General features: G+C 44.5%; 1 long non-coding RNA gene across 1 annotated transcript; it reads right to left on the bottom strand.

Moving 5' to 3' along the window:
- Window positions 1-2,468: 2,468 nt before the first annotated feature.
- Window positions 2,469-22,986, bottom strand: LOC120943862. The gene is made up of 2 exons (XR_005750327.1): window positions 22,763-22,986; window positions 2,469-3,113 (listed from the first exon to the last, which is right to left on the bottom strand). It is a non-coding gene; the product is annotated as an uncharacterized LOC120943862 (long non-coding RNA).
- Between the last annotated feature and the right edge of the window lie 217 nt (window positions 22,987-23,203).

Raw genomic sequence — 23,203 nt, 5'->3', positions numbered from 1 at the left:
ATTGGCAGGAATGGGCACTGAGCAGCGCTGTTGGCACTACACACATCCAGCCCACAGCAGTGCTGCAACAATCTCTCCCCCTCTCCTCTCACACTGTACCGACAGGTACAGAGAGGGGAGAGAGGATCCGGCGTCACATCATGACGCCGGTTTGTTTATAAGTGATCGCTCTGTCATTTGATGGAGCGATCGTGTGGTAAACGGACACTATCAGCAGCCAATTACCGCGATCCATGACGCGCCGGGTCTTCTGGACCCGGCGGTCACGGATATTTTTGGGAGCGCGCAGGAGCAAGATTCTGGGAGGACGTCCATGGACGCCCTCCCAGAAAAACCCGACCGCGCCGTAGCCGTCTTTCGGCTATTTACGTCGGCAGAATGGCACGGCTGGGCACATGGATGCCCAGCCGTGGGTCACGGTCGCGACCCGGTCCTGTCCTCCCTGACTGCGCCTGCGGGACCCGATCGCCGCCGGTGTCCCACGATTGGATCACAGAGAGGAAGAACGGGGAGAGGGTAAGTGTAAACAAACCTTCCCCGTTCTTCCTAGTGTGGCTGTCAGTAATCGTCTATTCCCTGTGTTAGGGAACGACGATCAGTGACGTCACACGCACAGCCACGCCCCCTCACAGTAAGAACACTCCCTTAGAACACACTTAACCCCTACAGCGCCCCCTCTTGGTTAACCCCTTTACTGCCAGTGTCATTTTCACAGTAATCAGTGCATTTTTATAGCATTTTTCGCTGAGAAAATGACAATGGTCCCAAAAATGTGTCAAAAGTGTCCGATGTGTCCGCCATAATGTGCCAGTCACGAAAAAAAAAAAAATCGCTGATCGCTGCCATTAGTAGTAAAAATAAAATTATTAATAAAAATGCCATAAAACTATCCCCTATTTTGTAAACACAAACCAATCAATAAACGCTTATTGCAATTTTTTTTACCAAAAATATGTAGAAGAATACATATCAGCCTAAACTGAGGAAAATAAAAAATTTTTTTTATATATTTTTGGGGGGATATTTATTTATAGCGCAAAAATAAAAACCGCAGAGTTGATCAAATACCACCAAAAGAAAGCTCTATTTGTGGGGAAAAAAAGGACGCCAATTTTGTTTGGGAGCCACGTCGCACGACCGCGCAATTGTCAGTTAAAGCGACGCAGTGCAGAATCGCAAATAGGGGCCAGGTCCTTTACCTGCACATTGGTCCGGGTCTTAAGTGGTTAAGTAACATTCAATATGATATGACATCAATGTAAATTTATGGCAAACAAATGTATTAATATACTTATGTATTTACCATAATTTTTTGTAAATTATGTAATTTATGTATTGTCTATTAATACAATATTCTATTCATATAATTCATGTGACGTCCTGCTGTGCTACTCTCAAGGCCCTGACAAAGCGGAATTGTCCGCGAAACGCGTAGGCCACACCTTTATAAATGTTTGGGACCAGCACACCCTGAATGCAAACTAAAAGTCTGTAATTTATCTTAACTTGATTTTTTTACTTTTAGAAGGTACTGCCTTTTGGCAGGCAAATAAAATGTATCTATTTTTCTATAATCACAGTATCGTATTCTATTTTGTTCATACTCCTCCGAAGCACAATTAAAGTCCCATTCTGTTCTACCTGTTTTTTTAAACACTGCTGTATTACCCTTTAAGTTCTGTGCAGGGGAGCGAGAAAGAGAGAAACAGTCTGCAAGCAAGTGGTGTGCTGGACAAGATTGGAGCTGTAAAATGTATATATACAGTAATTTTCCCCAACTGATTGAGTTACAATCAACCAATTGTTGGTTCTGCTGGGCATCCTGAATATTCTCATCCCTATCCAAGTTCAAATTCCTCACTAAAAACAAGCACATGGACTGTTCATGGTCTTCAAGGTGATTTGGAAGTGAATGCTGGGCTGGACAGGGTGACAGGTGGACCATAACTTTCAGCAGCCCCTACCGCTACACTTTGATTCAATGTCCCAAGACTTAACAGGATACTTGTTGCCATATTCTTCTACACTCAGATGTCCAAATTGTACACGTGTACATTAAACATAAAGAGACATAAAGACAAAGGTTAGCTTTTAGAAGCCATCTTATAATTAATATGAAATCATCAGCAATATACATTTCCGCCTCATCATCTAGAAGTGCCTCTGCATAAAACCTGTTAAAAAAATATTCGCCAGCACACCATGGATCGTAAATAACGTCCAAAAATGTAATACAAAAAAGGCATTACAGAAAGTGCAAAGTTTCGAGGCCAAGCAGGACCTCTTCGTCAGGCAAATAATCGTGATTACTTGCCTGACGAAGAGGTCCTGCGTGGCCTCGAAACGTTGCACTTTCTGCAATGTCTTTTTTGTATAAAATTTTTGGACGTTATTTACGATCCACGTAATCCACGTTTTTATCTGTTTGATGGTTCCAGTTCCAGTGCCCTGCTGGTGATCGTTTCATCATCCACCTTCTTTCTACGAGCCATTTTCAAAAGTCCAGGAATGTGTGCGAGTGGATTATTGAATAGTCTGCATAAAACCTGACATGTCCATAAGTGTTGCCATTTTGAGGGCATATTGAAATACGGCACCTTAAAATAGACAATCACTGCTGTGATGTTGCATAATCAGGAAATTTTGTTGTGAATGGCTTTAACAGATATTGTGCAATTTGTGCATGTTTTTGTGACACTCTTGCTTGACCGGCAGGGATTAGGAGATCCTTATCAGAGTTTCTCACAGTAAAAAAAGGAGGTACAAATAGGCCAGACCTTGATTTTTCTATAAACAGAGGCCCAACAAAAAACAGAGTTGTTTGTTCAAATGGAGAATTCACTTTCCAATAAGAGCAATCCTTATCCCAGACCACGATGAACCTCTCATTGCTTGAGGACAATTTCCAGGATTGGAATCCAAAGTCTCCTTTTTGGAGACCCCAGTGTCTAGGTGGAGAATTAGATGTGTATGCCTGAGTTATGCGTTCCCATATCAACATTATGGGCCAACAAGCCTCCTTCTTTGCTTGTACGATATCAGTTTCCATCTTACACTTGATAAAGGCAACTCTTTCTTTACCCAGAGATGGTCATCCACCATAGCAGACTTTTCTGCAAAATAGAAATGAAAAAAAGAGGACTTGTTAGTATAACTTAACATATGAGCACACTGGATACACCATTTAAAGTGTTTTTAGATGCAGATAAAGAGGAAATGGGAAGGAAAAAGCATTTACTAGAACCTAAATTATGAATTTGAGTGGGACGTGACAAAAATAAAAATCTGATATGGGGCAGAAGAAAATTATTAACCACTTCCCGACCCGCCTATAGTAAATGTACGTCCTGTTTTTAAATAAGGATATCTCGGTAACGGCAGCAGCTGCTGCCACAACCGAGGTATCCATATTTTCTGTGGGCGGCCGTGTAAACGATAACGGCGGTCTCCGCGGCGGATTCGCCGTTATCGGTGGCGGGAGAGGGGGCCCCGCCCTCCGCCGCTTACCGTAGCTGTCAGTAGCGGCGGAGGAGATCGGATGCTGCCGCCTGGTGAGTGAGGACTTGAGTGAGGGCAAGATGGCCCCCACCCGTCCTCATAGCTCTGCTGGGTGGAAGTGACGTCAAAACGTCAGTCCCGCCCAGCCTCTTAAAGAGACAATTTTTTTGTTGTCATTTTTTTTAAATTACAAATTTTCCTTTTTCTTGCATTTAAGTCTAAATATGAGATCTGAGGTCTTTTTGACCCCAGATCTCATATTTAAGAGGACCTGTCATGCTTTTTTCTATTACAAGGGATGTTTACATTCCTTGTAATAGGAATAAAAGTGATCATTTTTTTTTTTATTTCAGTGTAAAAAATAATAAAATCAATAAAATTAAATAAGAAAACAAAAAAAAAAAATTTTTTAAATCGCCCCGTCCCGACGAGCTCGTGCGCAGAAGCGAACGCATACGCGAGTAGCGCCCGCATATGAAAACGGTGTTCAAATCACACAAGTGAGGTATCGCCGCGATTGTTAGAGCGAGAGCAATAATTATAGCCCTAGAGCTACTCTGTAGCTCAAAAAATGCAACTTATAGAATTTTTTAAACGTCGCCTATCGAGATTTTTAAGGGTAAAAGTTTGACGCCATGCCACGAGCGGGCGCAATTTTAAAGCGTGACATGTTGGGTATCATTTTACTCGGCGTAACATTATCTTTCACAATATATAAAAAAATTGGGCCAAATTTATTGAGGTCTTATTTTTTTAATTCAAAAAAGTGAATTTTTTCCAAAAAAAGTGCGCTTGTAAGACCGCTGCGCAAATACGGTGTGACAAAAAGTATTGCGATGACCGCCATTTTATTCTCTAGGGTGTTAGAAAAAAAATAATGTTTGGGGGTTTTAAGTAATTTTCTAGCAGAAAAAACTGTTTTAGTCTTGCAAACACCAAATCTGAAAAACACCTAAGGTCTTTAAGTGGTTAAATCCCAACTTCAGGCACAATAAAAATAAAAAAATTGACCCTTGCAGCAGGTAGCCCTCCACATTAACCACTTGCCGACCAGCCGCCGTCATTATACTGCGGGAGGCCAGTAAGATCCCACGAACTGTTGTAGCTGTACGTTGGTCCCTTTAAGCAGGATAGCAGGCGCGTGCACGCCCGCTGCATTGTGGGGGTGGCGATGGTCATGACCGCCAGCCACGAGCGATCGCGGGCACAAGAGGCAGAACAGGAACGTGTGTGTGTGTGTAAACACACAATTCCCTGTTCTGTGAGGAGGGACAGATTGCGAGTTCCTAATAGCTAGGAACCATGATCTGTCATTTCCTCTAGTCAGTCCCCTCCCCCACAGTTAGAAAACACAGTCAGGGAACACAGTAAAACCCTTGATCGTCCCTAGTGTTAACCCCTTCCCTGCCAGTGAAATTTCTACAGTAATCCGTGCATTTTTATAGCACTGATCACTGTATAAAATGCCAATGGTCCCAAACTAGTATCCGCCATAATGTTGCAGTCCTGAAAAAAAATCGCAGATTACCGCCATTACTAGTAAAAAAAAAAAAAAAAAAAAAAAATAATAATAATAAAAATTCCATAAATCTATCCCTATTTTGTAAATGCTATAACTTTTGTGCAAACCAATTAATATACGCTTATTGAAATTTTTATTACCAAAAATATGTATGTAGAAGAATACATATCAGCCTAAACTGAGAAAAAAATAGCTTTTTAAAAAAAAGAAAAATGGGGATATTTATTTTAGCAAAAAGTACCAAAATATTGTGTTTTTTTCAAAATGTACACTTTTTTGTTTATAGTGCAAAAAAATAAAAATAGCAGAAAGCATCAAGTACCACCAAAATAAAGCTCTATTTGTGGCTCAAAAAGGTTGTCAATTTTGTTTGGGTGCAGCATCGCACGTTCGCGCAATTGTCAGTTAAAGCCATGCCGCTTTCTGCCGCTCTGTGCTGCTTTTGTTTCCTGGATCCTCTTTTCCCAGGAACTCTGCTATGCGTGTTGGGACCCTTCGAGGTAAGACCGCACTATATTAAGCTACCACTCAACTCAGTGCCGAATCGCAAAAAATGGCCCGGTCATTAAGCAGCCAATTTTTCTGGGGCTGAAGTGGTTAAGTTCTATTAGGTGGAAATAGTTTCTTGCAGTAGCACTCTGATTTGTGTCAGTTATTGCTTAGGGATGTCCTAGGGTCTATGAAAGCCTAGCTTGCGTCCTGTATAAGATAAGGGTCTGGTGTGGATGTTCAAAAATAACTGACACAAATCAGAGTGCTGCTGCAAGAAACTATGTCCAAAAAACCTGGATACTATCATTCAGGGAAACTCCAAGAAGTGGAGGAACCCCGGAGATAAAAGGGGCTACTATAGGTAGTGATGGACAATACTCAGAATAAAGGTGAAAAATGTAAAATTGTATTTATTGAAATTTAAATAACCCTATATCAATAAAATCATAGCTGAAAGCTACTATTAGCGAATTACCGAAAACTGGCTTCTAAATACCAAACAGAGTTACACTAGTAAACAAAGTTTACTGTGTGCGTGCAAACAATTAACACAACAGGACATAGACTGACATAAAACAAAATAATAAAGACAGTCCGGACGCCTATATGTCCGCACTTGCTGGGGTCTCTAACGGAAACCTTCCGTATGTGTGCATTAAATAATAACAATAATGTAATATTAGGGAACAGGCCAACAAGTGCGTCCACGTGGGGGGATGAGGGAAATGGCAGTGATGTAATGGAATGATGAGAGGACTAAGTTGCTGATAGCTAGTTAGCTAAAAAAGGACCAAAGGCCATGTGACCAGCAAGCTATTGAATAATACAGTGTCCTTCTGCATGTGTATAGATAGTTCCAGTAATAGCAAAGCGTGGCATACATTGAGTTAAGAGTCACTGACAATCGGTGATGTGACTCAGTGGATATGCAAAGTATGAGACTGCTGTGAGGTATTGTTGCTGACAATGGAGGGTCTTGCAGATACACACAGTCACTATTCAGGCAAAGAATTCCTTTGAAAATGTTGCTCAAAGCAGTATACAGCGCAATGCATGTAGTATAACAGATGGCTCACCGGCAGCTGTAATTTCATTTCCACCTTACCACTTCCGTAGTCATCGGAATGTCCTGGGCGGGCTCATCCTCTGTGCGCAAAGAAGGGCGTGCCTCAAACAAGGAAATACACTGTGCCTTAGTGTGTTCTTGTTAGATGGTCGGTGGGTAGATACTGGATGGATGCTGTGCCTTCACCCAGATGGCAGGCATAAGCCGCACGGTGCTGCCACAAAGCCGGACCGCTCTATGTCTCCGCGTATCTCCCCACTTGTCCGGGGAGTAGTGAGTGGCGTCCTGGAGCTATGACGTCAACGCATTTCGCAAATGTGATCGCGTAGCTTCGTCTGGACGGTGAAGAGGGGGCGTGCATCGCTCCCATATATTCCATCAGTGCACGCCTGCTCCAGATTACAATAGATTTCATTGATTGTCAGGAGTTGTGATGGATGGATATCATTCCTCTGTGAAAGTTGTCAAGTCCCATTAACCACCGAATGATCCAATATTCCACATAGCTTTTGTTTCTGTGCTTGCTAATAACACCTAAACGGCATAGGCAAGGACAGCAACATATGCCTTAAGTCAGTGGTTCTCAACCTGGGGGTCGGGACCCCCTTGGGGGTCAAATGAGGATTTGCCAGGGGTCCCCAAAACCCTTTGTTGTTCCTGAAGCCTGCCGCCGCCCACTCAGCCTCTTCACAGCCGCCCATTGAGTTCACGGCATAGCTGGGAGGCAGGGACTAGAGGTCAGCTGACTGATGAGGAATGTGAAGTGGGAGGGGCTGGAGGAGACCCTATCTGCTGATTTCAGCATAGGTGTCACTGCTACGAGAAACCACAAAGTTGGAGACACAGTGAGTAACACTACCTGTGATTAGAGTTGCCTTTAAAGGTCCCCACTACAGTTCTCAGATCAGCAGATGACCATAATCAAGAGCACCTAAGTTGGCTGATGCCAACTCCCCACCAGCACTGCCACTGATCTTAACTCCCCACCAGCACTGCCACTGATCCCAACTCCCCACCAGCACTGCCACTGATTCCATACTCCCCACCAGGGAGTAAGAGAAGGAATAAAAATAGAGAATACATGGAATGGAGAGGAAAAGAGGGGGAGGAACATAGAAAAAGGGAGAGAAATAGGAGAAAGAACAAGAAAGACGTTTAGAGAGGGATGGGGATAACAAACAAGAAATTAGGATAGAGAGAGATAAAAGGGAAAGAAAGGAGAACAAAGAGAAAGAGTGGTACACCCTAAAATGTACTATAAGGGGTTTTAATATTGTACGAGTGGAAGGGACTCAGGAAGCGCTAAATGTCTGTGGGTTAGGGGCGCAAATTACTTATCTTACCTTGGGTGCCGACAAACCACTATAGGAAAATAATTTTTCCGTTAGGGTTCCCCACAACTTGGGAAATTTTATCAAGGGGTCACGGCACTAGACAGGTTGAGAAGAACTGCCTTAAGTGGTTGCCTATCATTACATTTTTCCATCATTTCAATTTTAAAGACCATAAAGGAAAAAACATAATAGATATAATAAGATGATAATTGCATAATCAGGAACCAATTCATGAAGTAGCCCATTGCTAATATTGTGCATAATATGCACTCCCTAGGATTTTATGTTATGTCTTATAAAACGGGGAACATTTTATGGGTAATAAATTGCTCTAAATATTGCAGGGAACTCCCCTTGAGTATCGATGGTATATTATAATCTGTAAGGGCATTATTGCCTCATATCAAAAAAACAAACAAAACAACAAACAGAAAAGGATACCCAGATAGGTACCGACACCAGGGTCATATATACATAGATAGAATAGAGTTTTTAACTGTCAGTTACTAGCTGTCAAGTTCTATCGTATTTATACCGTCAGTATATCTAGAAAAGGAAAACATTTGGAACTGAAATGCTCTGTAAATTCCTTCTATTGCAGAATCGATTTGAGATATGTTGTATAAAAACATACTTCTATGCAATTGAAGTATGTTTGTTTGTATAAAATCGATTTAAAAAACAATAAAATATAGAATAAGAAAAAATCGTTCAGGAGAGGTCTTAAAACGTCCTGTGTACATGAAGCCTAACTCTCCAAGACATCCTTACTGTTCTTGTGTGAGAAGAACAGCCTAATGACCTGACGGCCATCCAATAGCCCCCATTAACACTTGTCCTGCAGTCACAAAATGTTAACACCATTACCCCCAAAGTTCAGATCCCTTCTATCAGTAGCTTTCATGACCTAACCAGAAGAAGACACTATATTTTCAATAGTTGACGCACAAAACCCCCTATCCAAGGTCACCAAGACCCCCAGACACGATTTTTGTTGACCGAGTAACCCTTTGGTGTCTGAGAAGGGGTCAGTACTAAAGCTACCAAGGTCACCCAAGGGGCCACTAGGGGGAAATAACAAAAGGCTTAATTTGAAAAAATGATCCTTTGTGCCGAGGTTACACATGTCTGTTAGACGCTTATTTGTACCACTGTAATTATTTTGTGAGTACAAAAACTGCAGCATACTTGTGTGGTGTATACCCGAGTAGGCTCCGACTTCATACCCAAATACAATGCAATTTAAAAACCCACCCACGTTTCACCACAATTCTCATAGCATGCCACAGGTCTTAATCTTCTTGAGATGTCCCTCTTTCTGAGGTAGGGGCATGATGGGTGACTGGAAGGTTGTGGGGAGACACTGGGGCAAAGGCAGTCAGGCAATAAAAGCCCTGTCTGGCACTCTCAATATATTACAAGCAGTTTTCACCAAACTAAACACATAACGTTGCCCAACCCTTGGTTAAGACCAGGGATATGCAATTAGCGGACCTCCAGCTGTTGCAGAACAAGTCCCATGAGGCATAGCAGGACTCTAACAGCCACAAGCATGACACCCAAAGGCAGAGGCATGATGGGACTTGTAGTTTTGCAACAGCTGGAGGTCCGCTAATTGCATATCCCTGGTTTAGACAATCTTTAACCACATAAAAAGGTGGGCAGGAGCAGCATCATTCTGGGAGTATGCACCCATATGTCCTCCCATATTTGCTGCTCGTTTGCAGCCTCAGGGCACACACAGCAGCATCACAGATAGACACAGAACATCACCGATCAGGTACAAGGTAAGTGTAATTGCAGTTGCATCTGTGTTTTTAGGCACTTAAAAAAAAAATTGTTGAATCACCTACCTAGGTAGATGCAGAATTGATCCGATGCTGCATCTGCCCCTCACCAGTTCTAGAATTGAGAACCGAGTAATCAAACACTGCCAATTGCTCGGTTCTCAGAGCTCCCCGAGCAGAGAGCTGGTGACTGTCAGCCACTTTTCTGCCCCTCCTCACTCACTGGAGCACTAGGCTGTGGAGGGGGCAGGAGCAGCCAGCTCAGGCTCCAAGTGGCTTGCCGAGAGGCTGAGCCAGGTGGCGGTCCAAGCATGTGGGTTGATTTCGATCATATGGTTGCGATCCTTTCCGAGCCTGGACCAACTCCGACGTCAGTGGGCTTCAGCCCACTGCCTGCTGAAAATGGGTCACAGGAGTGCAGAGCGATCTACACTCCTGTGATCCACAGGGTAAGTACAGCCAAACAAGCTTTGGCTGTACTTCTCCTTTAATTGCACTAGGGTCTTTGCACTCTCTATTTTGCTTTTGTTTTCTGATAGCTACTGGTCTCTTGCTGGTTCAGATAGCTGCATGACTTGGAGTTGGGCTTTCCTGCACATTGTTGTGCTCAATCACACAGGAAATAGGACTTTTGACTAATTGTATATGTTTAATTGTGACCATCATTAGCGCAATAGCTAGTTCATTCATCTGTAATTCTATATGTGTCTATGCTGTGTGTAATAAATAACTTGTTAAAATTAAAATTTTGTGAAAAAAAATATTACTTTCACAATTTTCCCAATTATTTTGGGGAAAAATAATGTACTTAACCACTTCACGCCCACGCTACAGCCATAAGACGGCTACAGCGCAGGCTTAGATTACCGGAAGGGCGTCCATTTACATTCTCCCGTGCTTGGGACTCACGCTGACAGTGTGAGGAGAACAGTAAGAGGGACATCTGTCCCACACACTGCTAAGCAGTGCCCACCAGTGCCACCTACCAGTGTTGCCCATCAGTGCCACCTACAAGTAGCTATCAGTGCCCTTTAGTGTTGCCTATCAGTGCAGTCTCTTTAGCGCACATCAATGAAGGAGAAAAATTACCCGTTTCATAGCTTGTTATAACTTTTGCGAACTATTTTTGTTTTTGTTTAGCAAAAAATAAAAATCCTACGGTGATTAAATACCACCAAAAGAAAGCTATATTTGTGTGAAAGAAAAATTATAAAAAATTCATACGAGTAAAGTGTAGCATGACCAGGCAATTGTCAAAGAGCGACAGCCTGGGCAGGAAGGGAGTATATTTGCCCAGTAAGCAAGTGGGTAAAAAAAGTTCACCATACCTCTTGCTAAATACATTAGACTGTCTACATTCCAAAAACGAGCTATTTCAGGGCCTCAAGAAATTAGATAAGCACTCAGAACATCAGGATTGATCAATTTTCAAGATGAAGAAATGTAGTGCAATAAACTTATGAAGACAGTTTTGTTTGCAAAATGTTATTTAGCATCCTGGTAGTCGGCAGGATTGCTAACAAATTTGGCTTGCTAGGTGGTAACTAGCCTGGCTGATAGGGGATTCACTGGCTTTTCCCCCCAACTCTGAATTTGATGCACCTCTCTCTTCTGTCACTGGGTGGCATTGTTGCCTATGGCATTAGAATGATCAGGGCATAGTAAATTCTGACTAGGAGTGGATGGGTTGTCTCAGCCAAATGACAGGGATTTATTTAGTCCCTTGGCCTGCTGGGAGAGCCTATTTATTCAGGGAGTCAGGTGATCGGTGTTCTGTGCCACCTGGATGGCTGTCTGGGTGGATGTGCGCGACAAGGCTCCTGACCGCTAGGCTGTACGAGGCCTATCCAGGTTTAAAAGAGGCAGCACAGGGTTGGGGCTTCAGGCTGGAAGGCCAACCAAGTTGCAGAGATTCCGTCGGACGGGGGAACTGGATAAATGCCAGCGGTGAGGGAGAAGCAGTTGCCACAAGGGACAATCCTTCCTGTCACCAGGGGCAAGAGATGATTAAGGCCAGAGGTAAAGGGATGCATAGTCACCAGCAAGGGACAACCAATCCGGTTATCAGAGGCCAGTGTATGGAAGTTTGAAGAAATATCAGAGCAGCCATTTCACCAGCCGGGGACGGTAAAGAAGTGGGAAAGCTTCAGCCAAGTGCCAAGCCAGGGACCCAGCAGGTTAGCAGGGGTGATGCTTGAGGAATATACAGCAGGTTAGCTGTGGAAGAGCTCAGGGCATCCAGTGAAGTCTGGGATCTTGAAGTCTAGTGATAGGCCGGGAGATCAGTGAGTGAAGATCTAAAAGTAGGGTACTGTGAGAAAAGATCTAGAACGGGTTACTGTGAGTTACGTGTACAGATCTCCAAGGACTGTTGAAAGTACAGTTGTCACAGGGAGACAGCAGTTCTACAAATAGAATACAAACAGTTGCTGCATCCAGCTTAAAGGCCCTACACCTGTATAATGGTCTGCCTATTTTTGTATTGGAGTCATCCCAATTACTATTGCATCTGCTTAAGGGTGTCCTGGCCCTAACCCTCTCTCCATCAGTTCTGTTTCGAGACATTTTGCTTTCAAAGAGTGTCTGGCGCCAAATCATTCTATCTTGCATTTTACACCCACCATGCCTAGTAATCCACACTACAAGGATTTCCGCTGGGGATGCCGACACAGTTGTAAAACAAAAAAACATTTTTTTTCAGTCTTTAACCACTTCCATACCAGGCACTTGCGCACCCTCCTGCCCAAGCCAATTTTCAGCACTGTCGCAATTTGAATGACAATTACGCGGTCATGCTACACTGTACCCCAATGAAATTTTTATCATTTTGTTCCCACAAATAGAGCTTTCTTTTGGTGGCATTTGATCACCTCTGCGATTTTTATTTTTTGCGCAACATTTAAAAAAAAAAAAAAAAAAATTTTTTTTATATATATATATATATATATATATATATATATATATATATATATATATATATATATATATATATATATATATATATATATATATATATATATATATATATATATATATATATATATATATATTTTCTTTTAAAAATAGGATTTTTGTACCCACCGTAAAATCCATTTCTCTGAGTTCATGGACGGACACAGCAGCATTGACCTTAGCGTTGTATACCTTTCCTTTCAGGAGAGACTAGGCAGAAAAAACAGCACTTTAAGTGTTAAAAACACTTCAGTACAGCACCTCCCAGGGGGCGTGTCCCCCGGGTACATCCCACTCTCTGGAACATCCAGCCTCAGTTCGTAGACAAGCAGTACAAAGGAGGGGTGGGTGCTGTGTCCGTCCACAAACTCAGAGAAATGGATTTTACGGTGAGTACAAAAATCCTATTTTCTTTTCCGTTCATGGACGGACACAGCAGCATTGACCTTAGGGACGTCCCCAAGCAGTGTCAAAATTTTTCCGAGGGGTGGGAAAAAAGCACAGTAAACCAGGTTTCACCCCAAACAAACCAGAGTTCCTCAACGGAGGAACTTCAACCTTAAACTGCTGCCTGTAAAACCTTGCGGCCAAAGGAGGCATCCACCTTTTAAAATTTTGAGACGGTGTGGATTGACGACCAGGTCGCTGCCTTACATACCTGCAAGACAGACGCTTGATGGCGGAAAGCCCAAGAAGCACCAATCGCCCTGGTTGAATGCACCGTAACCTGAAAGGGAGGTGTCCGCCCCTTTAGGGCATAGGCCTGGAGCACAACCTGTCTGATCCACCTAGAAATGGTGGCCGACGAGACCACCAGACCTTTTTTAGGACCAGTCACCGACACGAACAGTGAGTCCGACCTCCGAGACGGATCCGTAGCAGACAAGAACACCCGTAGGGCCTGAACCACGTCCAAGGAATGCAAAGTGGCCTCCTTCAGGTTTTTCGGCCGAGGACATAAGGATGGCAAAACGATGTCATCATTAATGTGAAAAGCCGAAACAACCTTTGGAAAGAAAGATGGCTGCGGCCGCAGCACCACCTTATCCTTGTGGATGACCATGTAAGGGGCCTTGCAGTACAAGGCCGCCAGTTCAGATACTCGTCTGACCGAGGTAATTGCTACCAGAAAAACCACCTTCTGGGACAGAGTCAACAAAGGAATCTTCAGAATGTCTTCAAACGGAGCTTCTTGAAGCACCGAAAGAACTAAATTCAAGTGCCATGGAGGCAGTGGAGGACGCACAGGAGGGGCCACACGCCGAACCCCCTGCACAAAGGTACGCACCAATGAGTGCGCCGCCAAGGGTCGCTGAAAGTAGACAGCTAGAGCTGAAATCTGACTCTTAACCGTACTCAAGGCGAGTCTGATCACTCCACGCTGTAAGAACAGCAGAATCCGGGACATCACGTATGTACGGGGGTGCCATTTCATCTCCTCACACAGAGATGTAGGCCTTCCACGTACGATGGTAAATCTTTTGTGAACTGGACTTCCGTGCTTGTAGCATGGTAGAGATCACCGAGCCCGACAGACCTCGGTCCTTCAACACCTGGCTCTCAACAGCCTCGCCGTTAAAGCCAGCGACTGTAAAGCAGGGTGAAAGATAGGACCCTGCGACAGAAGGTCTTCTCTCAGGGGTAGACGCCAAGGGACGTCTGCCACCAGACGCACCAGGTCCGCGTACCAGGGACGGCGCGGCCAATCCGGAGCGATCAGGATTGTCGGTATCCCCTCGGCTTCCACTCTGCGCAGCACGCGAGGAAGAAGCTTCAGAGGAGGGAAGGCATCTATTAGGCGATAGTGACTCCATGGCGCCACCAACGCGTCTGACACGTCCGCCCACGGGTCCCTCGACCTGGTCACGAAACGTGACACCTTCCGATTGAGACGGGACGCTAGAAGGTCCACGTCTGGAGTGCCCCATTTTTGGCACAGACTCTGAAACACCTCCGGGTGTAGTGACCATTCTCCTTGGTCTAGCTTTTGGCGACTTAGGTAGTCGGCTTGCCAGTTCAGCACCCCCGGAATGTACACCGCCGACAGAGCCAGAACGTAACTTACGGCCCACCGGAGGATGTGCGCGACTTCCGTCGCTGCAGCCGAGCTTCCTGTGCCCCTGATGATCGACGTACGCCACGGCCGTGGCGTTGTCGGACTGGATTCTGACCGGTCGGCCTTGCAGACCCAGAGGCCACTTGGAGAGACACAACTTGATCGCGCAGAGCTCCAGTACATTGATTAGAAGGCAGGATTCCTCCCGAGTCCAGCACCCCTGGGCTGACTGGACACCCCAGACACCCCCCAGCCGGAGAGGCTGGCATCCGTTGTGATCACTGTCCAATGACACGGCAGAAAAGATTTTCCGGTCCAAAGTACCGGAGGTGTCAGCCACCACACTAGGGAGGACTTGACCAGTCGACTCACCCGAATCTGGTAATCCAGAGACAAAGGAAGCTTGTTCCAACGTAACAGAATCTCTTTCTGCAACACCCGGGTGTGGAATTGGGCATACGGAACTGCCTCGAACGAGACCACCATCAGACCCAGCACTCTCATGCAAAAGCAAAGCGACGCCCATTTCTGGGTCGCCAACCGCTGCACCGCAGATTGCAGTGTCTGTAGTTTTTCCGTTGGGAGAAAAACTCTCGCCTCTGAGGAATCCAGGACCAACCCCAGATATTCCAGCCTCTGAGACGGTACCAGTACTGACTTCTGGATATTCAGCAGCCAACCGAATTCTCGGAGGGTCTGACAGGTGATAGACACATCCTCTTCCAACTCTGAGCTTGAGGAAGCTCTCAGAAGGTCGTCCAGGTATCCCACAATAGCGATCCCGCGCTGCCGCAGCAGGGCCAGAATCGGGGCGAGCACCTTGGTGAAAACCTGCGGTGCTGAGGCCAGGCCGAACGGGAGGGCCACAAATTGAAAGTGGTCCTCTCCGACCGCAAAGCGCAGAAACCTCTGGTGTTTTGCGCATATTGGGATATGGAGGTACGCGTCCTTGATATCCAAGGATGCTAGGAAATCCCCCTAATGGAGCTGCTATTACTGAGCGAATCGACGCCATCCTGAATTTTTGCACTTTGACAAAGCAATTGAGGGCCTTGACAGATCCATCAGGCGATCCGGAGGTTGGAGGGAAAAAAAATCTGTTTGGTGGACAAGAGAGAAACTATCTTGTACCCTGAGGAAACTACTTCGCAAACCCAACGGTCGGAAAGAAGAGACCTCCACCGAGCCGGCCCCCCACCCGAGATATGGGCGGTGGCAGACCTTCACGCAGAGGCAGGCTTATCCGCAGGCTTGTTCGGCTTGCGGAACAAGGGGCGCTTTTGCCCTTCAGTGGACACCTTGGCACCCTGGAAACGTTTTCCTGCTGCACTTGGCGGGCAAAAAAAAAACGCTTGGGGGTAGTAAATGAGGGCCCTTGCTTACGGCGAGGCTCCTTACCCTTCCCAGATTGCGGGAGTAGAGTGCTCTTACCGCCTGTGGCATCCTTTAAGATGTCATCTAGGGACGCCCCAAAAAGCCATTCACCCTTAAAGGGTAAGTCCACCAGGGCCTTCTTAGAGGACTGGTCCGCAGACCAACACTTTAGCCACACAAGGCGGCTTAGTACCACCGTGGAGGCCCTGGAGAGCAAGGGGAGCGTATCCAGGGCCGACTCAGACAAATTTTAGGCCTTGCACCAACTGGTCGGCCAGGTCTACACAGAGCTCAGAAGCATTCTGCGCCTCCAGCTCCTGCACCAGGGACTTAGCCCGTTCGGTAAGCGTCTGCGACACCAGAGCCCCGGCCAAAACCGGTCTCACCGCCGACCCCACCACTGTGAATATGGAACGGGCCACAACCTCAGCTCTCCTATCTGCGGGGTCCTTAAATGCGGGAGCCTCTTCCACAGGTAACGTGGTAGCCTTGTTCAGCCTGGACACCGGAGGGTCCACTGACGGAGGAGATACCCACTTTTTTTTTTAGGAAATCCTCCTCAAAAGGGTAACGGACCGCAAAGTATTTTGGAACTGCAAAAACTTTCTGCGGCTGTTCCCATTCCTTGTATAACAGTTTGTCAAGATATGGAACACAAGGAAACACTTTTGCGGTGCGGGGGGGGCTTGCAGAACCCAAAAGGAACCGGCGTGTCTGATGCCTCCGCCAAATCCTCAAGTTTTTGAGTGTCCCGCACCGCAGTGATAAGAGCTCCAACAAATTCCTTATCATGCTTTGGACCCTGAAGCAGAGTCATCCTCACTGTTCGTGTGGGCCAAGTCTGCATCATCTGACATAACGGAACCAGAGCCAGATGCAATAGCAGGGCCTGATTCCGTGTCAGAGACATGCCCAGAAGCAGGCGCAGGGAGGGGGCGCTTTTTACCCCCCTTCTGGCCACTTGCTGCTTCAATCCTGGCAACAAACGCCTCAAGGACTGCTGTACTACTGTGCAGAGCTGAGAGCGCTGTCCGTGCTGTGCCGTCCCTCAGAAAGAATGCTGCGGCTTCGCGCCGTTATTTCAGACACTAGAGGCCAAGACTTTTCCAAAATGGCCGCCGACATGCAGAAAAAAACAGCATGTGGGCTACAAGAAAATGTTTAAAATACAGAAAACACTGTCCAGCACAAGTAAAAAAAAACACCAGCCACCCACAGCAGCACAGCCCCCCAGCAGTAACAGAGCCCCACCCCAGGTGGACCCCCACCTCACAGCCGCCACCCAGAACGGGGAAAGAGGGAGAGAGGAATGCAGGGCGGACCCTCAGTCGACCTCCCCAGGAATGCACCAGCCGAACCACCCTGCCGAGGCAAGGGGATACTACTTACCCATCCTGCTACCACCGGCTGGAGGCATTCCAGACAGACCCAACGTAGATCCGGCATGGCTGTCGGCCCGGCACACTGTGACACGGCCATAGAGACCGGTCATATGTGTGCCCTGTAGCATGTAGCTCACCAGCCGCCCCTGGAGCAACGGGGCATGTCGTGGACTGCCTAGCTAAAGGCCGGCACACGCTCGATGGCCGAACATGGGGGGACTACAAGGATCAAGATCCAGCCTGTCACCCAGATAGTAGATCCCAGGATCCAAAAATGCAGGAAAAAAATCAAATAAGGCGAAAAATTGCAAAAAAAATCTCTGGAGCACATGGGTTCCAGAAGGGCCATGTCTTCTCCTATCGCTAGGCAGAAAAAAACTGAGGCTGGATGTTCCAGAGTGGGATATACCTGGGGGACACACCCCCTGGGAGGTGCTGTAATGAGAGAAGTGTTAACACTTAAAGTGCTGTTTTTTCTGCCTAGTCTCTCCTGAAAGGAAAGGTATAAAACCCTAAGGTCAATGCTGCCGTGTCCGTCCATGAACGGAAGAGAAAAAGTATGTTTTCTTCTTCAATTATGGGCACTGATATGGCGGCACTGATAGGCGGCGCTGGTATGCTGCACTGATGGGCACTAATAGGCGGCACTGATGGGCACTCATAGGCGGCACAGATAGGTGGGCACAGATGGGCACTAAGAGGTGGCACTGATAGTATTGCTGGGCATTTCAGTCAGTGCCCATGTTGCCAGTCAGTGCCCATTTGTGGGCACTGATTGGTGTTAAAGGTAATACCGCCACCCAGGTGTACTTCAGGTAAATGCAGGATACATTTCAGTAACCCCCGGAATTCCATGAGAAATCACAATGAGACACAAGAAAGCATTTAAGTGTTCATTAGATCTCTAAAGTTTATTCTCTCAGAGGGACTTATATACAGAAGAAAAATAGGATGGGCTGCATATTATTGCATATGTCTGTAGTATTAGTATTTTCTTATCAAGATTTAAACCAGCTGAATTTAGTTAACAATGGCTAAAAGATGACTTTGCTTATACAATCAGGCTGTTCCATGAATTTAACCACAATGACTTAGCAGAAGCAGGGTGTGACTCTATGCAAACTGTTAGCTAATGTAAGTATGTCAAAACACATATAGAAAAGTTAATTTCTACTTAAAAATAAAGTCAGTTATTTATACATTCTATTTCAATCCTCTCTTTTATCACGAACGTGATAATCAGAAACCCTGAAACCCCCGACATTCACCTGGGCTACTTCCCATAAATGTATCATTATCCTAAGCATGTAAAAATATAGAATAATAAGCAGATAATCTCAGCTTCATAGCAATTGTCCATGAAATACAAAGGGGGGAGGGGCGTGACAGTCCTTAAAAGCAAGTGGGAGGGGCATGATAGCCTATAGGCCAAAATAAAAAATAGTCCCAAAGAAAAAAAAACTTCTGAATATACAATAAATTCATGAAAGGGAAGGAAATGTCCACATTATAATTCTCATTCGCTGAAACTTTTCCCAAAACTTTGGGTTAGATTCTGTGTTTATCCATATTTTACAGAGATCCTTCTACCCCAAAACCCTGCCTCTTTGATAGATAGAACTCGATATCCACAGACAGATGCAGTGGGCTAGACTTGGGTCTTCGGGCTGGCGTATCTGGATCTCTCTCTTGTGATGCTCACTGGAATTTCGTAGACCTTGGGCGTGCGTCATGGCTAACCCTCAAGGTGTCTTTCCAGGAATATTTTCCAGCAGGAGTCCACCTTTTCTCATATCAGCACTTCCCATGGCATGTAAACAACAACGATGAACAACAAAGATTTCCATGTAAAACATGTAGTCATCTCTTCATCCGGATAGGGTATAGGGCAGGGTATGAATGGGGTATAGGGTAGGAATGGAATGGGCATTTATTCATGTGCAGGGGGCTAGGGGTGAATGCTGGCTGGCTGGGGGCGGATATTCCTCATCCAACATGAAAAATCACAGAATCTACCTAATCAATTAAGGCCTTAACCATTGGAGGTATTCAAAAACAATATTCCTCATTAACTCAAACATAAGTATGCAGGAATATAAAATGTTTCTCAGCAACAGTCTTCATTAGATTCAATATATTTAAAAAAAAATTAAAATCCAGTATTACTGCAGGACTTCAATAAAATGTAAACAACTTTTGTTTCTTCTATCCTCGGGACCCAAGTGGACCCGAGGAACTCAGAACAGAACATTTTACCCAAGCACACATTCTGACTCAGAAGTCAGCCTCCCAACTGTTTAAATATATCTGATCATTAGCAACAAACAAACATTGATGGATAAACAATATTACATCATTAACACTTTACGATTGAAACTCTGGGAATTGAAAAGGTAAAAATATCCAGAATAGTCACTCTGACTGTTATTCAAACAAACTTCCCATCATATTTTAGTAACTCATGAACCCAATATATGCAGCAATTTATTTTGTATATCCTGGTAAAGCCTCATGTACACTGCTGCTGCTGGTAAACGGATGTTTAGGAGCAGTTGGGCATGTTATCTTATCTGTTCATGTTTTATAGTCATTTCTAGGCAGTTGAGTTTAGAGGCTCTTTTTTTTTTTCAAACAAGCCCAATTACGGCTAAACACGGTAACTCGCGTTTAGCAGCGTTTCGTCTACAGATGTTTTTCAAACGCTTCTAGACGCAAACGCAGCCAAACGTCCGATTTTTTAATACAACCACTTTCTCCTTTTATTCACATCCATTTGGCCACTCCATTCATTCTTCATTTAGAAATGTTTTCCATTTTTGCCCTTTGAACATCTTTTAAACACCTTTACCATTTGTTTTTTATTTATTTATTTTAGTGCATAGGATTACACAAAACTTTAGTTATTTTTTTTTTTCTTTTACCAACTACAATTCCTCTGGCGTAGCGCCTGGAATACATAACTTCCTTGAATGATGCTGGTTCACACACCTGCGTTGCATTCACACTCCGCACTGCCCAAATAAGTGTGCGTTTTCTAGAAAGTGCGGTCCGGCTTACGTACGAATACAGGTCCATTGACCTCTATGGGAACGCTTCTGAATCGCACATGTCATTCATTTGTGAACAGTATAAAATCCTGACCTGATACTGATGCAATCCTGACCTGATCCTGATCAAAAACTGACATGAAAACGCTGAACAACTACCGTGTTAATTAGCTGTGAAAATAAAGCTCAAATTTGCACCATATATTTGTGAACCCAGCCCTAAAATTGTATTTTACCAAAAAGAGATAAAATCAAACATTTTAAAATCCCCAATCATTGTTAATACAGCCTAAACACAATTAAACCCATTTGCACAATAACCATTCCCTTGTCTTGTAACAGGCAATGTACTTATACAATGCAAAAGTTCCCCCTTTTTTTTTTTTCTCTCAACATCAACAAAACTATAATGCCATTTACTGAACACCGCGGAGCCCAGGGCAATTGTATCAATCCCAACAAGAGCATATTTGTTGATACCGAAAAGAAAACAACACCTTTTAACTTCAATAACGTAAGGATAGTAAATTACACAATTAAAAAACAGTCCCCAAAGTTAGACTCCAAGGATCTAAAAGATCTGTTTCCACTTCTGCGAGTTGCCGTGCGACTTGACACATGTGAAGTCGCATGACAAGTCAAAACCCATGTATTTCAATGGTCCCTGTTTTAATTTGTGCGACTCAAGTCACAGCGACTCAAAAAGGTTCTTGCACTACTTTGTTCCTACTTCGGTGTGACTTGTTCTCACACGGTTGCATGACATTGCATCAAGAATCGCATTGTAAAGTCGCATTGTAAATCACGCAAATCTGGGGTTGCAATAGTGGAAACAGAGCCCAACTGAAATACTGAATTTATTGGCATAGAACACTCACTTTTTTTCCCTGAAAATAGAGCGTAAACTGTGCCTGTTTTTTTTTCTTGAAACTTCACTCTTAAAGTTAGGGAGCGTGCCATATGCCACTAAATACGGTAATCAAAATACCCCATGTATAAATTGAAATGCTACTCTAAAAAAAAAAAAAATTGTATCTGATCAGATTCCTCAAAAAAAACATTTGGTACCAGCACATACATGTAATTTATTAGTGACGTCACATTCCCCTTTTTTAATGTTTCCAATTAATTATGTATTGGGCATGGGAGTATGTGCCCAACACATTTTATGAATAGATTGACAATAGTTGCAACATTTTAAACAATAAGCATGCTTTCTATATAGATAACTTTTTTGAATTAAACCCTTCTTTAAAATTCACTCTCCACCTCAGCAAGTCTCTCGGACTCGCTGCATATGGAATGCAAATATAGCAGTATGCTTTGCGCAAAAGCGTTGGCGAAGGTATGGTCTGTGGTTTGATCCCCTCTTTCACTTGAAGTGAAATAGGAGATTTATGCAAGCAGACATATACCTCTGTGTATTGTGCTAAAACATACTGGGTCAGATCCACAAAGAAGTTACGCTGGCTGCTAGGTGGCGCTTCCGTCGATTTCCGCGTCGAGTATGCAAATTTTACGTCGTTTGCGTATCGTTCGTGAATAGGGCTTTGCGTAGAATGACGTTCACGTCGTAAGCATTGGCGTGTTGCGGGTTAATTTCGAGCATGCGCACTGGGATACCCCCACGGACGGCGCATGCGCCGTTTAGAAAAAACGTCATTTACGTCGGGTCAAGTAAAATTAACATAAAACACGCCCACATCTTTTACATTTGAATTCTGCGCCCTTACGCCGGCAGACTTACGCTACGCCGCCGCAACTTCAGAGGCAAGTGCTTTGTGAATACAGCACCTGCCTCTCAAAGCCGCGGCGGCGCAGCGCCAATACGATACGCCGGACTAAAATTACGATCCACTACGCGGATCTGGCCCACTATTGGATAAGAGGAATGACTCAAATAAAGCACCACACACAGATGAGTACCCTATTTTGTCCCTCTCACCTGCCCACTTTAGCAATGCTCTCCTACTTGGCAGGATCAAAGGACATATATCAATTATTCAACAATCTTTGCATTCAGAAGAAAAAAAAAAAAAAAAAAAAAAAAACTTATACTCTAAATTGGAATTCCAAGACAACAACAAACACATAACATGTAAGCATTTTTGTTCTGAGCAGATGGAAGAGAATTCCCTATACCAACAACTTCCCCTTCTTAAAACCTTGGCTTGTATAGCATAGCTAAAACCCCGTTTTCCCATCTACACCACAGCAACAACATTAATAAACATACATACAAAAATACTTACCACTCTCACGATATTTGGACTGGAGACCACTGACTGTCCCACCTTACAGTCAGTGTAGCCACACAACAAATAATCTTATCACTTCTATGCGACAGAAAGAAAAGCAAAAGTAGGTTGGGTCACCAAAATATAATACTCATTTAACCATTTCAGCTCCTTACCAAAAGGACTGTCGTGTACACTTTTCTACAGCGTCCCCAAAACCAGGGCTGTGGAGTCGGAGTCGAGGAGTCGGAGTCGGGGGAAATTTTGGGTACCTGGAGTCGGAGTCGGCAAACAAGGCACCGACTCCTACTAAATTTAGATTGGAATTGGAATTTAAAAAAAAAGCAAGTTTAAATGTCCCAATTCACAAAAAGTTATAATTAATGACTTCTCTACTGTAAGAATAAAGACCAATGCATGCAGTGCCTCACGTAACCGCAAAACGAACACGTTAAG

This window comes from Rana temporaria, chromosome 6 (genome assembly GCF_905171775.1).
Source record: "Rana temporaria chromosome 6, aRanTem1.1, whole genome shotgun sequence".
NCBI classification, from domain to species: Eukaryota; Metazoa; Chordata; class Amphibia; order Anura; family Ranidae; genus Rana; species Rana temporaria.
The sequence above is the reverse complement of the archived record's forward strand: the minus strand, read 5'-3'. Positions and strand labels throughout refer to the sequence as shown.